Source organism: Phalangium opilio, unplaced genomic scaffold (assembly GCF_054372755.1).
Source record: "Phalangium opilio isolate 3A_F unplaced genomic scaffold, DU_Popi_V2 ptg000037l_1, whole genome shotgun sequence".
Lineage (NCBI taxonomy): Eukaryota > Metazoa > Arthropoda > Arachnida > Opiliones > Phalangiidae > Phalangium > Phalangium opilio.
This window is the reverse complement of record NW_028324160.1, coordinates 7,183,642-7,199,393: the sequence shown is the minus strand read 5'-3', so window position 1 is coordinate 7,199,393 and position 15,752 is coordinate 7,183,642. Positions and strand designations below refer to the sequence as shown.

Below are 15,752 nucleotides of genomic sequence, written 5' to 3'. Positions count from 1 at the left end.
GTATAGTTATTTTTGTAAGGGTAGTTACAAAATGGGTAAGTTTGGAAAATTTCCCATGTTATTTCTATGGAGATTCTCTAGTTTTTCGCCAAAATCTGTGATTAATTTTATGGAAATGAAAACCACCCTTAGCAACTTTATGCTTTATAAAATAAACTATTGGATGGATCATCTTGAAATTTTTACCACATATTAAGGGCCCGGATTTTAGTTCAGTAGAAAAATTTCAAAACAATAAACTTAATACGAAAAAAATTAAAACCAATCCAGAAACGTTCCTTATACATTAGAGCCGTCATCAGGCCTTATCTAAGGGAGCTACCGCTCCTTTAGAATTAGGGCTAAAATGCGTGTCTCTTACAGTGGGAAAACGCCGTAATTCCAATACCCAAAACAACGTAAGTCAAAGTATGTGTTAATAATGATAAAAATCAATACTTAAACTTAATTTATCTTAATGAAACTAAGAAAAGGCACATCTATGGACTGTTATCTTTCATTTAAGATGGTTCCCAAACGTAACGAATGAATAGTTTTCTTTATACACGATCCCAATTAAGGTCATTTTTCAAAAAAATCCCATGTTATCTCTATGGAACAATATAGTATTTTTCACCAAATGTCTGATTAATTTTATGGATTCTAAAACCACCCTTAACAACTTTTATCTTTATAGAATTAACTATTAGATGGATCTCTTTGAAATTTTAACCACATAATTAGGGCCCAAATTTTAGTTTACTGGCAAAATTTCAAAGCAGCAAACACAATACGAAAAAAGTTACGGCCAATCAAAGAACCCTCCTTTAGCATTAGAGGCAGTATCAAGTCTTATCTAAGAGAGCGACCGCTCTCCTAGAATATGTTTTATGAAATTAACTGGGAGAAATGTAATTTATAAAACGTCCTAATTACATAAAACTACGTCAGGATGGCCGAGCGGTCTGAGGCGCCAGACTCAAGGGACTTATTTTCCTTCTTTCACGATGTGAATCTGTCTATTCTGGTCCTCGTATGAGGGCGTGGGTTCGAATCCCACTTCTGACATGATATGTTTTATGAAATGAACTGGAAGAGATGTAATTTATAAAACGCCCAAATTGCATAACATCACGTCAGGATAAACGAGCGGTCTAAGGCGCCAGACTCAAGGGGCTTAGTTTCCTTCGTTCTCGATGTGAATCTGTGTATTCTGGTCCTCGTATGATTGCGTGGGTTCGAATCTCACTTCTAAAACGATATGTTTTATGAAAATAACTGGAAGAGATGTAATTTATAAAACGTCCAAATTGCATAACACCGCGTCAGGGTGGCCGAGCGGTCTAAGGCGTCAGACTCAAGGGACTTAGTTTCCTTCTTTCACGATGTGAATCTGTGTATTCTGGTCCTCGTATGAGGGCGTGGGTTCGAATCCCACTTCTGACATGATATGTTTTATGAAATTAACTGGGAGAAATGTAATTTATAAAACGTCCTAATTACATAAAACCACGTCAGGATGGCCGAGCGGTCTGAGGCGCCAGACTCAAGGGACTTAGTTTCCTTCTTTCACGATGTGAATCTGTGTATTCTGGTCCTCGTATGAGGGCGTGGGTTTGAATCCCACTTCTGACATGATATGTTTTATGAAATGAACTGGAAGAGATGTAATTTATAAAACGCCCAAATTGCAAAACACCACGTCAGGATAAACGAGCGGTCTAAGGAGCCAGACTCAAGGGGCTTAGTTTCCTTCGTTCTCGATGTGAATCTGTGTATTCTGGTCCTCGTATGAGGGCGTGGGTTCGAATCTCACTTCTAAAACGATATGTTTTATGAAAATAACTGGAAGAGATGTAATTTATAAAACGTCCAAATTGTATAACACCACGTCAGGGTGGCCGAGCGGTCTAAGGCGCCAAACTCAAGGGACTTAGTTTCCTTCTTTCACGATGTGAATCTGTGTATTCTGGTCCTCGTATGAGGGCGTGGGTTCGAATCCCACCTCTGACATGATATGTTTTATGAAATTAACTGGGAGAAATGTAATTTATAAAACGTCCTAATTACATAAAACCACGTCAGGATGGCCGAGCGGTCTAAGGCGTCAGACTCAAGGGACTTAGTTTCCTTCTTTCACGATGTGAATCTGTGTATTCTGGTCCTCGTATGATGGCGTGGGTTTGAATCCCACTTCTGGCATGATATGTTTTATGAAATTAACTGGAAGAGATGTAATTTATAAAACGTCCAAATTGTATAACACCACGTCAGGGTGGCCGAGCGGTCTAAGGCGCCAGACTCAAGGGACTTAGTTTCCTTCTTTCACGATGTGAATCTGTGTATTCTGCTCCTCGTATGAGGGCGTGGGTTCGAATCCCACTTCTGACATGATATGTTTTATGAAATGAACTGGAAGAGATGTAATTTATAAAACGCCCAAATTGCATAACACCACGTCAGGATAAACGAGCGGTCTAAAGCGCCAGACTCAAGGGACTTAGTTTCCTTCTTTCACGATGTGAATCTGTGTATTCTGGTCCTCGTATGAGGGCGTGGGTTCGAATCCCACTTCTGACATGATATGTTTTATGAAATTAACTGGGAGAAATGTAATTTATAAAACGTCCTAATTACATAAAACCACGTCAGGATGGCCGAGCGGTCTGAGGCGCCAGACTCAAGGGACTTAGTTTCCTTCTTTCACGATGTGAATCTGTGTATTCTGGTCCTCGTATGAAGGCGTGGGTTCGAATCCCACTTTTGACATGATATGTTTTTTGAAATGAACTGGAAGAGATGTATTTATTAAACGCCCAAATTGCATAACATCACGTCAGGATAAACGAGCGGTCTAAGGCGCCAGACTCAAGGGGCTTAGTTTCCTTCGTTCTCGATGTGAATCTGTGTATTCTGGTCCTCGTATGAGGGCGTGGGTTCGAATCCCACTTCTGACAACGAATTGCTTCATTTTAATAACATGGATCTCATGATCAGAAAAGACTTCTCTAGTATAGCAACAAGTGTGTGGCTTTATGAAGCATAGAATTCCGAGAGGTATTTCGGGGTTGTACTATAGCTTCGTTTTCAAGGAAAACCTTCACAATCGTGTCAGGATGGCCGAGTGGTCTAAGGCGTCAGATTTAAGCTCTGATCCTCGTATGAGGATGTGGGTTCGAACCCCACTTCTGACAACGAATTGCTTCATTTTAATAGCATGGATCTCATGATCAGAAAAGACTTCTCTAATATGGCAACAAGTCTGTGGCTTTATGAAGCATAGAATTCCAAGAGTAATTTCGGGGTGGTACTATAGCTTCGTTTTCAAGAAAAACGTCTAAAAGCGTGTCAGGATGGCCGAATGGTCTAAGGCGTAAGATTTTAGCTCTGATCCTCGTATGAGGGCGTGGGTTCGAACTCCACTTCTGACAACGAATTGCTTCATTTTAATAACATGGATCTCATGATCAGAAAAGACTTCTCTAGTATGGCAACAAGTCCGTGGCTTTATGAAGCATAGAATTCCGAGAGGTATTTCGGGGTTGTACTATAGCTTCGTTTTCAAGGAAAACGTTCAAAAGGGTGTCAGGATGGCCGAGTGGTCTAAGGCGTCGGATTTAAGCTATGATCCTCGTATGAGGGCGTGGGTTCGAACCCCACTTCTGACAACGAATTGCTTCATTTTAATAACATGTATTTCATAATCAGAAAAGGCTTTTCTAGTATTGCAACAAGTGAGTGGCTTTATGGAGCATAGAAATCCGAGAGGTATTTCGGGGTTGTACTATAGCTTCGTTTTCAAGGAAAACGGTCAAAAGCGTGGCAGGATGGCCGAGTGGTCTAAGGCGTCGGATTTAAGCTATGATCCTCGTATGAGGGCGTGGGTTCGAACCCCACTTCTGACAACGAATTTTTTCATTTTAAAAACATGGATCTCATGATCAGAAAAGGCTTCTCTAGTATGGCAAAAAGTGAGTGGCTTTATGGTGCTTAGAATTCCGAGAGGTATTTCGGGGTTGTACTATAGCTTCGTTTTCAGGTATAACGTTCACAAGCGTGTCAGGATGACCGAGTGGTCTAAAGCGTCAGATTTTAGCTCTGATCCTCGTATGAGAGCGTGGGTTCGATGCCCACTTCTGACAACGAATTGCTTGATTTTAATAACATGTATTTCATAATCAGAAAAGGCTTCTCTAGTATTGCAACAAGTGAGTGTCTTTATAGAGCATAGAAATCCGAGAGGTATTTCGGGGTTGTACTATAGCTTCGTTTTCAGGTAAAACGTTCACAAGCGTGTCAGGATGACCGAGTGGTCTAAGGCGTCAGATTAAAGCTCTGATCCTCGTATGAGGACATGGGTTCGAACCCCACTTCTGACAACGAATTGCTTCATTTTAATAGCATGGATCTCATGATCAGAAAAGACTTCTCTAGTATGGCAACAAGTCTGTGGCTTTATGGAGCATAGAATTCCGAGAGGTATTTCGGGGTTGTACTATAGCTTCGTTTTCAAGGAAAACGTTCAAAATCGTGTCAGGATGGCCGAGTGGTCTAAGGCGTCAGATTTAAGCTCTGATCCTCGTATGAGGGCGTGGGTTCGAACCCCACTTCTGACAACGAATTGCTTCATTTTAATAACATGGATCTCATGATCAGAAAAGACTTCTCTAGTATAGCAACAAGTCTGTGGCTTTATGAAGCATACAATTCTGAGAGGTATTTCGGGGTTGTACTATAGCTTGGTTTTCAAGGAAAACGTTGAAAACCGTGTCAGGATGGCCGAGTGGTCTAAGGCGTCAGATTTAAGCTCTGATCCTCGTATGACGGCATGGGTTCGAACCCCACTTCTGACAACGAATTGCTTCATTTTAATAACATGTATTTCATAATCAGAAAAGGCTTTTCTAGTATTGCAACAAATGAGTGGCTTTATGGAGCATAGAAATCCGAGAGGTATTTCGGGGTTGTACTATAGCTTCGTTTTCGGGTATAACGTTCACAAGCGTGTCAGGATGACCGAGTGGTCTAAGGCGTCAGATTTTAGCTCTGATCCTCGTATGAGAGCGTGGGTTCGATGCCCACTTCTGACAACGAATTGCTTGATTTTAATAATATGTATTTCATAATCAGAAAAGGCTTCTCTAGTATTGCAACAAGTGAGTGTCTTTATAGAGCATAGAAATCCGAGAGGTATTTCGGGGTTGTACTATAGCTTCGTTTTCAGGTAAAACGTTCACAAGCGTGTCCTGATGACCGAGTGGTCTAAGGCGTCAGATTAAAGCTCTGATCCTCGTATGAGGACATGGGTTCGAACCCCACTTCTGACAACGAATTGCTTCATTTTAATAGCATGGATCTCATGATCAGAAAAGACTTCTCTAGTATGGCAACAAGTCTGTGGCTTTATGGAGCATAGAATTCCGAGAGGTATTTCGGGGTTGTACTATAGCTTCGTTTTCAAGGAAAACGTTCAAAATCGTGTCAGGATGGCCGAGTGGTCTAAGGCGTCAGATTTAAGCTCTGATCCTCGTATGAGGGCGTGGGTTCGAACCCCACTTCTGACAACGAATTGCTTCATTTTAATAACATGGATCTCATGATCAGAAAAGACTTCTCTAGTATGGCAACAAGTCTGTGGCTTTATGGAGCATAGAATTCCGAGAGGTATTTCGGGGTTGTACTATAGATTCGTTTTCAAGGAAAACGTTCAAAACCGTGTCAGGATGGCCGAGTGGTCTAAGGCGTCAGATTTAAGCTCTGATCCTCGTATGACGGCGTGGGTTCGAACCCCACTTCTGACAACGAATTGCTTCATTTTAATAACATGTATTTCATAATCAGACAAGTTGGGAAAACCAAAATATTACCTCTCCGTGTCGAGAAGATTATATAACCTTAAGTATCCAATGAAAACGTCGACCTTTTTGCCCTCATCCTTTCCCGCGCTTTGCGCTTCCACATTTCATCCTTAGTCTCAACATTATCTTCCTCCATTTTACATACAAAAATCAAATACTCACAAAAAGAAGTGGCAAAAACCTGCTGGCTCTTTACAACCACTTAATATCCAATTTCCAACAACAATAATATACCGCTAGTTTAATTGACAACCTACTAGCATCGAAATTCTCATTAAGAATGGCTCCCGCGGATAAAAAAAGGGCAATTTTCAACTAGGTGGGCGTTATCTCATTAGATTTGAAAAATATCATTTGTCTTTTTTACCAACGCCTAACCGTTTGGATTTTTTAAAAGCAATCTTAGCAGCAAAAAATATTTTTTGATACAAAATAAATGTTTTATATTCTTATTAAAAATAAAACAAGAGGATAAAAAAGGTCTGTCCTCTCGTAATTTTTTAAGCTTTTATCATGATTACTCTATACAACAGTAACAAGGAGTATAAACCCATTAGTGGAAGCAGTATTTTTTTTTCCGAAACAATCTCGCTTATGTTTATCCTCTCTAAACTTCGCTAAAAACGTATTACTCCTACGTAAAATATTAATAGACAGGCAAGGATTCATACCATTAAAGGAGCGCAATATTATCCATATTTTCATTTCATATACAGAGAAATGAAATTATTATGTTTCTGAGAGGAGCTTCCCATTTTTGTTGTTGTTTTGAAAAATATATCGCAATGATAGATATAGGAGGCAATGAATGAAATATATCACAATGCACGGGCCTTGATAGATATAGGAGGCAATGAAGGAAATATATCGCATGCACGGGCCTTGGTAGATATAGGAGGCAATGATAATCTCTCTCTTTGCACGAGAGGTTTATCTTTAATATTTAAATAAATATAATTATTTTTAATTATTTTAATCTTCAATAATTAACATTAATAATAGTTAAATCGTTTAAAATAAAGTTATACTTATTATCTTCTCAAACTTTGCTAATATTGACGTTTAAAGTGAAGGGTACCCCTCTTCCCGCTTTCTTCAAATTTTGGGGTATATATACGATTCGTTTCCATTATAATAGTAAGGAAAAACCGCAAATGCGAAAACCTTTGGTAGCGATCCTACCTTAGGGAGGCTAGACGTTTCTCGTAACCCTAGCTGATCGCCGCGTATATCCTAAAACCAAACGATGATAATGGAGTAGAAGCCAATGATACAGATTGGTGTCTATGTGGAATAGACGGAAGACCAGTGGATGGTGGTGTTAGAAGGCAGTGTAAGTGCAGACGGGTGTCAATGTGGAATTGACAAAGAACAGAAGATGGTGGTGATTAGAAGCCAGTATGTACAGACTGGTGTCCACGTGGAATGGACGAAGACCAGAAGATGGTGGTGATTAGCAGCCAGTAAGAACAGACTAGTGTCCGTGTGGTATGGACAAAGACCAGAAGATTGGTGGTGTGAGAACTCAAGTAGAGGAGCCATTTCCGTGACTGTGAAAGCAGTTCGGAAATGGCGAACACGTTTGCTCCGATACGCAAACTGCGAACGCGGTCACGTGGGTGTAACAACGGACAGACAGACACACAGACACACACACACACACACAGACACGGCCGTTACAGAACCTCTCCTGGACTACGTCACACGGAGAGGTAAAAAGGCTTTTCTAGTATTACAACAAGTGAGTGGCTTTATGGAGCATAGAAATCCGAGAGGTATTTCGGGGTTGTACTATAGCTTCGTTTTCAAGGAAAGCGTTCAAAATCGTGTCAGGATGGCCGAGTGGTCTAAGGCGTCAGATTTAAGCTCTGATCCTCGTATGAGGGCGTGGGTTCGAACCTCACTTCTGACAACGAATTGCTTCATTTAAATAACATGTATTTCATAATCAGAAAAGGCTTCTCTAGTATTGCAACAAGTGAGTGGCTTTATGGAGCATAGAAATCCGAGAGGTATTTCGGGGTTGTACTATAGCTTCGTTTTCAGGTAAAACGTTCACATGCGTGTCAGGATGACCGAGTGGTCTAAGGCGTCAGATTAAAGCTCTGATCCTCGTATGAGGACATGGGTTCGAACCCCACTTCTGGCAACGAATTGCTTCATTTTAATAGCATGGATCTCATGATCAGTAAAGACTTCTCTAGTATGGCAACAAGTCTGTGGCTTTATGAAGCATAGAATTCCGAGAGTTATTTCGGGGTGGTACTATAGCTTCGTTTTCAAGAAAAACGTCTAAAAGCGTGTCAGTATGGCCGAGTGGTCTAAGGCGTCAGATTTAAGCTCTGATCCTCGTATGAGGGCGTGGGTTCGAACCTCACTTCTGACAACGAATTGTTTCATTTTAATAACATGGATCTCATGATCAGAAAAGGCTTCTCTAGTATGGTAACAAGTGAGTGGCTTTATGGAGCATAGAATTCCGAGAGGTATTTCGGGGTTGTACTATAGCTTCGTTTTCAAGAAAAACGTCTAAAAGCGTGTCAGGATGGCCGAGTGGTCTAAGGCGTCAGATTTTAGCTCTGATCCTCGTATGAGAGCGTGGGTTCGAACCCCACTTCTGACAACGAATTGCTTCATTTTAATAACATGGATCTCATGATCAGAAAAGGCTTCTCTAGTATGGCAACAAGTGAGTGGCTTTATGAAGCATAGAATTCCGAGAGGTATTTCGGGGTTGTACTATAGCTTCGTTTTCAAGGAAAACGTTCACAATCGTGTCAGGATGGCAGAGTGGTCTAAGGCGTCAGATTTAAGCTCTGATCCTCGTATGAATGCGTGGGTTCGAACTCCACTTCTGACAACGAATTGCTTCATTTTAATAACATGGATCTCATGATCTGAAAAGGCTTCTCTAGTATGGCAACAAGTGAGTGGCTTTATGAAGCATAGAATTCCGAGAGGTATTTCGGGGTTGTACTATAGCTTCGTTTTCAAGGAAAACGTTCACAATCGTGTCAGGATGGCCGAGTGGTCTAAGGCGTCAGATTTAAGCTCTGATTCTCGTATGAGGGCGTGGGTTCGAACCCCACTTCTGACAACGAATTGCTTCATTTTAATAGCATGGATCTCATGATCAGAAAAGACTTCTCTAGTATGGCAACAAGTCTGTGGCTTTATGAAGCATAGAATTCCGAGAGGTATTTCGGGGTTGTACTATAGCTTCATTTTCAAGAAAAACGTTCAAAAGCGTGGCAGGATGGCCGAGTGGTCTAAGGCGTCGGATTTAAGCTATGATCCTCGTATGAGGGCGTGGGTTCGAACCCCACTTCTGACAACGAATTTTTTCATTTTAAAAACATGGATCTCATGATCAGAAAAGTCTTCTCTAGTATGGCAAAAAGTGAGTGGCTTTATGGTGCTTAGAATTCCGAGAGGTATTTCGTGGTTGTACTATAGCTTCGTTTTCAAGGAAAACGTTCACAAGCGTGTCAGTATTGTTGAGTGGTCTAAGGCGTCAGATTTAAGCTTTGATCCTCGTTTGAGGGCATGGGTTCGAACCCCACTTCTGACAACGAATTGCTTCATTTTAATAACATGGATCTCATGATCAGAAAAGGCTTCTCTAGTATGGAAAAAAGTGAGTGGCTTTATGAAGCATAGAATTCTGAGAGGTATTTCGGGGTTGTACTATAGCTTCGTTTTCAAGGAAAAGATTCAAAACCGTGTCAGGACGGCCGAGTGGTCTAAGGCGTCAGATTTAAGCTCTGATCCTCGTATGAGGGCGTGGGTTCGAACCCCACTTCTGACAACGAATTCCTTCATTTTAATAACATGTATTTCATAATCAGAAAAGGCTTTTCTAGTATTGCAACAAATGAGTGGCTTTATGGAGCATAGAAATCCGAGAGGTATTTCGGGGTTGTACTATAGCTTCGTTTTCGGGTATAACGTTCACAAGCGCGTCAGGGTGACCGAGTGGTCTAAGGCGTCAGATTTTAGCTCTGATCCTCGTATGAGAGCGTGGGCTCGATGCCCACTTCTGACAACGAATTGCTTGATTTTAATAACATGTATTTCATAATCAGAAAAGGCTTCTCTAGTATTGCAACAAGTGAGTGTCTTTATAGAGCATAGAAATCCGAGAGGTATTTCGGGGTTGTACTATAGCTTCGTTTTCAGGTAAAACGTTCACAAGCGTGTCAGGATGACCGAGTGGTCTAAGGCGTCAGATTAAAGCTCTGATCCTCGTATGAGGACATGGGTTCGAACCCCACTTCGGACAACGAATTGCTTCATTTTAATAACATGGATCTCATGATCAGTAAAGACTTCTCTAGTATGGCAACAAGTCTGTGGCTTTATGAAGCATAGAATTCCTAGAGTAATTTCGGGGTGGTACTATAGCTTCGTTTTCAAGAAAAACGTCTAAAAGCGTGTCAGGATGGCCGAATTGTCTAAGGCGTCAGATTTTAGCTCTGATCCTCGTATGAGGGCGTTTGTTCGAACCCCACTTCTGACAACGAATTGCTTCATTTTAATAACATGGATCTCATGATCAGAAAAGACTTCTCTAGTATGGCAACAAGTCCGTGGCTTTATGAAGCATAGAATTCCGAGAGGTATTTCGGGGTTGTACTATAGCTTCGTTTTCAAGGAAAACGTTCAAAAGGGTGTCAGGATGGCCGAGTGGTCTAAGGCGTCAGATTTAAGCTCTGATCCTCGTATGAGGGCGTGGGTTCGAACCCCACTTCTGACAACGAATTGCTTCATTTAAATAACATGTATTTCATAATCAGAAAAGGCTTCTCTAGTATTGCAACAAGTGAGTGGCTTTATGGAGCATAGAATTCCGAGAGGTATTTCGGGGTTGTACTATAGCTTCGTTTTCAAGGAAAACGTTCAAAATCGTGTCAGGATGGCCGAGTGGTCTAAGGCGTCAGTTTTAATCTCTGATCCTCGTATGACGGCGTGGGTTCGAACCCCACTTCTGACAACGAATTGCTTCATTTTAATAACATGTATTTCATAATCAGAAAAGGCTTTTCTAGTATTGCAACAAGTGAGTGGCTTTATGGAGCATAGAAATCCGAGAGGTATTTCGGGGTTGTACTATAGCTTCGTTTTCAAGGAAAACGTTCAAAATCGTGTCAGGATGGCCGAGTGGTCTAAGGCGTCAGATTTAAGCTCTGATCCTCGTATGAGGGCGTGGGTTCGAACCTCACTTCTGACAACGAATTGCTTCATTTAAATAACATGTATATCATAATCAGAAAAGGCTTCTCTAGTATTGCAACAAGTGAGTGGCTTTATGGAGCATAGAAATCTGAGAGGTATTTCGGGGTTGTACTATAGCTTCGTTTTCAGGTAAAACGTTCACATGCGTGTCAGGATGACCGAGTGGTCTAAGGCGTCAGATTAAAGCTCTGATCCTCGTATGAGGACATGGGTTCGAACCCCACTTCTGACAACGAATTGCTTCATTTTAATAGCATGGATCTCATGATCAGTAAAGACTTCTCTAGTATGGCAACAAGTCTGTGGCTTTATGAAGCATAGAATTCCGAGAGTTATTTCGGGGTGGTACTATAGCTTCGTTTTCAAGAAAAACGTCTAAAAGCGTGTCAGGATGGCCGAGTGGTCTAAGGAGTCAGATTTAAGCTCTGATCCTCGTATGAGGGCGTGGGTTCGATCCTCACTTCTGACAACGAATTGTTTCATTTTAATAACATGGATCTCATGATCAGAAAAGGCTTCTCTAGTATGGTAACAAGTTAGTGGCTTTATGGAGCATAGAATTCCGAGAGGTATTTCGGGGTTGTACTATAGCTTCGTTTTCAAGAAAAACGTCTAAAAGCGTGTCAGGATGGCCGAGTGGTCTAAGGCGTCAGATTTTAGCTCTGATCCTCGTATGAGAGCGTGGGTTCGAACCCCAATTCTGACAACAAATTGCTTCATTTTAATAACATGGATCTCATGATCAGAAAAGGCTTCTCTAGTATGGCAACAAGTGAGTGGCTTTATGAAGCATAGAATTCCGAGAGGTATTTCGGGGTTGTACTATAGCTTCGTTTTCAAGGAAAACGTTCACAATCGTGTCAGGATGAACGAGTGGTCTAAGGCGTCAGATTTAAGCTCTGATCCTCGTATGAATGCGTGGGTTCGAACCCCACTTCTGACAACGAATTGCTTCATTTTAATAACATGGATCTCATGATCTGAAAAGGCTTCTCTAGTATGGCAACAAGTGAGTGGCTTTATGAAGCATAGAATTCCGAGAGGTATTTCGGGGTTGTACTATAGCTTCGTTTTCAAGGAAAACGTTCACAATCGTGTCAGGATGGCCGAGTGGTCTAAGGCGTGAGATTTAAGCTCTGATTCTCGTATGAGGGTGTGGGTTCGAACCCCACTTCTGACAACGAATTGCTTCATTTTAATAGCATGGATCTCATGATCAGAAAAGACTTCTCTAGTATGGCAACAAGTCTGTGGCTTTATGAAGCATAGAATTCCGAGAGGTATTTCGGGGTTGTACTATAGCTTCGTTTTCAAGAAAAACGTTCAAAAGCGTGGCAGGATGGCCGAGTGGTCTAAGGCGTCGGATTTAAGCTATGATCCTCGTATGAGGGCGTGGGTTCGAACCCCACTTCTGACAACGCATTTTTTCATTTTAAAAACATGGATCTCATGATCAGAAAAGTCTTCTCTAGTATGGCAAAAAGTGAGTGGCTTTATGGTGCTTAGAATTCCGAGAGGTATTTCGTGGTTGTACTATAGCTTCGTTTTCAAGGAAAACGTTCACAAGCGTGTCAGTATTGTTGAGTGGTCTAAGGCGTCAGATTTAAGCTTTGATCCTCGTTTGAGGGCATGGGTTCGAACCCCACTTCTGACAACGAATTGCTTCATTTTAATAACATGGATCTCATGATCAGAAAAGGCTTCTCTAGTATGGAAAAAAGTGAGTGGCTTTATGAAGCATAGAATTCTGAGAGGTATTTCGGGGTTGTACTATAGCTTCGTTTTCAAGGAAAAGGTTCAAAACCGTGTCAGGACGGCCGAGTGGTCTAAGGCGTCAGATTTAAGCTCTGATCCTCGTATGAGGGCGTGGGTTCGAACCCCACTTCTGACAACGAAATGCTTCATTTTAATAACAAGTATTTCATATTCAGAAAAGGCTTTTCTAGTATTGCAACAAGTGAGTGGCTTTATGGAGCATAGAAATCCGAGAGGTATTTCGGGGTTGTACTATAGCTTCGTTTTCAGGTAAAACGTTCACAAGGGTGTCAGGATGACCGAGTGGTCTAAGGCGTCAGATTAAAGCTCTGAACCTCGTATGAGGACATGGGTTCGAACCCCACTTCTCACAACGAATTGCTTCATTTTAATAACATGGATCTCATGATCAGTAAAGACTTCTCTAGTATGGCAACAAGTCTGTGGCTTTATGAAGCATAGAATTCCAAGAGTAATTTCGGGGTGGTACTATAGCTTCGTTTTCAAGAAAAACGTCTAAAAGCGTGTCAGGATGGCCGAATTGTCTAAGGCGTCAGATTTTAGCTCTGATCCTCGTATGAGGGCGTTTGTTCGAACCCCACTTCTGACAACGAATTGCTTCATTTTAATAACATGGATCTCATGATCAGAAAAGACTTCTCTAGTATGGCAACAAGTCCGTGGCTTTATGAAGCATAGAATTCCGAGAGGTATTTCGGGGTTGTACTATAGCTTCGTTTTCAAGGAAAACGTTCAAAAGGGTGTCAGGATGGCCGAGTGGTCTAAGGCGTCAGATTTAAGCTCTGATCCTCGTATGAGGGCGTGGGTTCGAACCCCACTTCTGACAACGAATTGCTTCATTTAAATAACATGTATTTCATAATCAGAAAAGGCTTCTCTAGTATTGCAACAAGTGAGTGGCTTTATGGAGCATAGAATTCCGAGAGGTATTTCGGGGTTGTACTATAGCTTCGTTTTCAAGGAAAACGTTCAAAATCGTGTCAGGATGGCCGAGTGGTCTAAGGCGTCAGTTTTAATCTCTGATCCTCGTATGACGGCGTGGGTTCGAACCCCACTTCTGACAACGAATTGCTTCATTTTAATAACATGTATTTCATAATCAGAAAAGGCTTTTCTAGTATTGCAACAAGTGAGTGGCTTTATGGAGCATAGAAATCCGAGAGGTATTTCGGGGTTGTACTATAGCTTCGTTTTCAAGGAAAACGTTCAAAATCGTGTCAGGATGGCCGAGTGGTCTAAGGCGTCAGATTTAAGCTCTGATCCTCGTATGAGGGCGTGGGTTCGAACCTCACTTCTGACAACGAATTGCTTCATTTAAATAACATGTATATCATAATCAGAAAAGGCTTCTCTAGTATTGCAACAAGTGAGTGGCTTTATGGAGCATAGAAATCTGAGAGGTATTTCGGGGTTGTACTATAGCTTCGTTTTCAGGTAAAACGTTCACATGCGTGTCAGGATGACCGAGTGGTCTAAGGCGTCAGATTAAAGCTCTGATCCTCGTATGAGGACATGGGTTCGAACCCCACTTCTGACAACGAATTGCTTCATTTTAATAGCATGGATCTCATGATCAGTAAAGACTTCTCTAGTATGGCAACAAGTCTGTGGCTTTATGAAGCATAGAATTCCGAGAGTTATTTCGGGGTGGTACTATAGCTTCGTTTTCAAGAAAAACGTCTAAAAGCGTGTCAGGATGGCCGAGTGGTCTAAGGAGTCAGATTTAAGCTCTGATCCTCGTATGAGGGCGTGGGTTCGATCCTCACTTCTGACAACGAATTGTTTCATTTTAATAACATGGATCTCATGATCAGAAAAGGCTTCTCTAGTATGGTAACAAGTTAGTGGCTTTATGGAGCATAGAATTCCGAGAGGTATTTCGGGGTTGTACTATAGCTTCGTTTTCAAGAAAAACGTCTAAAAGCGTGTCAGGATGGCCGAGTGGTCTAAGGCGTCAGATTTTAGCTCTGATCCTCGTATGAGAGCGTGGGTTCGAACCCCAATTCTGACAACAAATTGCTTCATTTTAATAACATGGATCTCATGATCAGAAAAGGCTTCTCTAGTATGGCAACAAGTGAGTGGCTTTATGAAGCATAGAATTCCGAGAGGTATTTCGGGGTTGTACTATAGCTTCGTTTTCAAGGAAAACGTTCACAATCGTGTCAGGATGGCCGAGTGGTCTAAGGCGTCAGATTTAAGCTCTGATCCTCGTATGAATGCGTGGGTTCGAACCCCACTTCTGACAACGAATTGCTTCATTTTAATAACATGGATCTCATGATCTGAAAAGGCTTCTCTAGTATGGCAACAAGTGAGTGGCTTTATGAAGCATAGAATTCCGAGAGGTATTTCGGGGTTGTACTATAGCTTCGTTTTCAAGGAAAACGTTCACAATCGTGTCAGGATGGCCGAGTGGTCTAAGGCGTGAGATTTAACCTCTGATTCTCGTATGAGGGTGTGGGTTCGAACCCCACTTCTGACAACGAATTGCTTCATTTTAATAGCATGGATCTCATGATCAGAAAAGACTTCTCTAGTATGGCAACAAGTCTGTGGCTTTATGAAGCATAGAATTCCGAGAGGTATTTCGGGGTTGTACTATAGCTTCGTTTTCAAGAAAAACGTTCAAAAGCGTGGCAGGATGGCCGAGTGGTCTAAGGCGTCGGATTTAAGCTATGATCCTCGTATGAGGGCGTGGGTTCGAACCCCACTTCTGACAACGCATTTTTTCATTTTAAAAACATGGATCTCATGATCAGAAAAGTCTTCTCTAGTATGGCAAAAAGTGAGTGGCTTTATGGTGCTTAGAATTCCGAGAGGTATTTCGTGGTTGTACTATAGCTTCGTTTTCAAGGAAAACGTTCACAAGCGTGTCAGTATTGTTGAGTGGTCTAAGGCGTC

At 41.6% G+C, this 15,752-nt stretch overlaps 19 non-coding genes across 19 annotated transcripts; all 19 read left to right on the top strand.

Moving 5' to 3' along the window:
- The first annotated feature begins 1,303 nt into the window (after positions 1-1,303).
- On the top strand, positions 1,304-1,425 carry TRNAL-CAA (transfer RNA leucine (anticodon CAA)). Its single transcript has 2 exons — positions 1,304-1,341; positions 1,380-1,425. It is a non-coding gene; the product is annotated as a tRNA-Leu (tRNA).
- Positions 1,426-3,089: 1,664 nt separating this feature from the next.
- On the top strand, positions 3,090-3,173 carry TRNAL-UAA (transfer RNA leucine (anticodon UAA)). The gene has a single exon. It is a non-coding gene; the product is annotated as a tRNA-Leu (tRNA).
- A 1,101-nt stretch (positions 3,174-4,274) lies between these two features.
- Positions 4,275-4,358, top strand: TRNAF-AAA (transfer RNA phenylalanine (anticodon AAA)). The gene has a single exon. It is a non-coding gene; the product is annotated as a tRNA-Phe (tRNA).
- A 153-nt stretch (positions 4,359-4,511) lies between these two features.
- On the top strand, positions 4,512-4,595 carry TRNAL-UAA (transfer RNA leucine (anticodon UAA)). The gene has a single exon. It is a non-coding gene; the product is annotated as a tRNA-Leu (tRNA).
- An 864-nt stretch (positions 4,596-5,459) lies between these two features.
- On the top strand, positions 5,460-5,543 carry TRNAL-UAA (transfer RNA leucine (anticodon UAA)). The gene has a single exon. It is a non-coding gene; the product is annotated as a tRNA-Leu (tRNA).
- Positions 5,544-5,696: 153 nt separating this feature from the next.
- Positions 5,697-5,780, top strand: TRNAL-UAA (transfer RNA leucine (anticodon UAA)). Its single transcript has one exon. It is a non-coding gene; the product is annotated as a tRNA-Leu (tRNA).
- A 1,885-nt stretch (positions 5,781-7,665) lies between these two features.
- On the top strand, positions 7,666-7,749 carry TRNAL-UAA (transfer RNA leucine (anticodon UAA)). Its single transcript has one exon. It is a non-coding gene; the product is annotated as a tRNA-Leu (tRNA).
- Positions 7,750-7,902: 153 nt separating this feature from the next.
- On the top strand, positions 7,903-7,986 carry TRNAF-AAA (transfer RNA phenylalanine (anticodon AAA)). The gene has a single exon. It is a non-coding gene; the product is annotated as a tRNA-Phe (tRNA).
- An 864-nt stretch (positions 7,987-8,850) lies between these two features.
- On the top strand, positions 8,851-8,934 carry TRNAL-UAA (transfer RNA leucine (anticodon UAA)). The gene has a single exon. It is a non-coding gene; the product is annotated as a tRNA-Leu (tRNA).
- Positions 8,935-9,561: 627 nt separating this feature from the next.
- TRNAL-UAA (transfer RNA leucine (anticodon UAA)) lies at positions 9,562-9,645 on the top strand. Its single transcript has one exon. It is a non-coding gene; the product is annotated as a tRNA-Leu (tRNA).
- A 390-nt stretch (positions 9,646-10,035) lies between these two features.
- TRNAF-AAA (transfer RNA phenylalanine (anticodon AAA)) lies at positions 10,036-10,119 on the top strand. Its single transcript has one exon. It is a non-coding gene; the product is annotated as a tRNA-Phe (tRNA).
- Positions 10,120-10,509: 390 nt separating this feature from the next.
- On the top strand, positions 10,510-10,593 carry TRNAL-UAA (transfer RNA leucine (anticodon UAA)). The gene has a single exon. It is a non-coding gene; the product is annotated as a tRNA-Leu (tRNA).
- A 390-nt stretch (positions 10,594-10,983) lies between these two features.
- TRNAL-UAA (transfer RNA leucine (anticodon UAA)) lies at positions 10,984-11,067 on the top strand. The gene has a single exon. It is a non-coding gene; the product is annotated as a tRNA-Leu (tRNA).
- Positions 11,068-11,220: 153 nt separating this feature from the next.
- Positions 11,221-11,304, top strand: TRNAF-AAA (transfer RNA phenylalanine (anticodon AAA)). Its single transcript has one exon. It is a non-coding gene; the product is annotated as a tRNA-Phe (tRNA).
- A 1,575-nt stretch (positions 11,305-12,879) lies between these two features.
- Positions 12,880-12,963, top strand: TRNAL-UAA (transfer RNA leucine (anticodon UAA)). Its single transcript has one exon. It is a non-coding gene; the product is annotated as a tRNA-Leu (tRNA).
- Positions 12,964-13,116: 153 nt separating this feature from the next.
- TRNAF-AAA (transfer RNA phenylalanine (anticodon AAA)) lies at positions 13,117-13,200 on the top strand. Its single transcript has one exon. It is a non-coding gene; the product is annotated as a tRNA-Phe (tRNA).
- Positions 13,201-13,590: 390 nt separating this feature from the next.
- TRNAL-UAA (transfer RNA leucine (anticodon UAA)) lies at positions 13,591-13,674 on the top strand. The gene has a single exon. It is a non-coding gene; the product is annotated as a tRNA-Leu (tRNA).
- Positions 13,675-14,064: 390 nt separating this feature from the next.
- On the top strand, positions 14,065-14,148 carry TRNAL-UAA (transfer RNA leucine (anticodon UAA)). Its single transcript has one exon. It is a non-coding gene; the product is annotated as a tRNA-Leu (tRNA).
- Positions 14,149-14,301: 153 nt separating this feature from the next.
- TRNAF-AAA (transfer RNA phenylalanine (anticodon AAA)) lies at positions 14,302-14,385 on the top strand. Its single transcript has one exon. It is a non-coding gene; the product is annotated as a tRNA-Phe (tRNA).
- Positions 14,386-15,752: the final 1,367 nt, after the last annotated feature.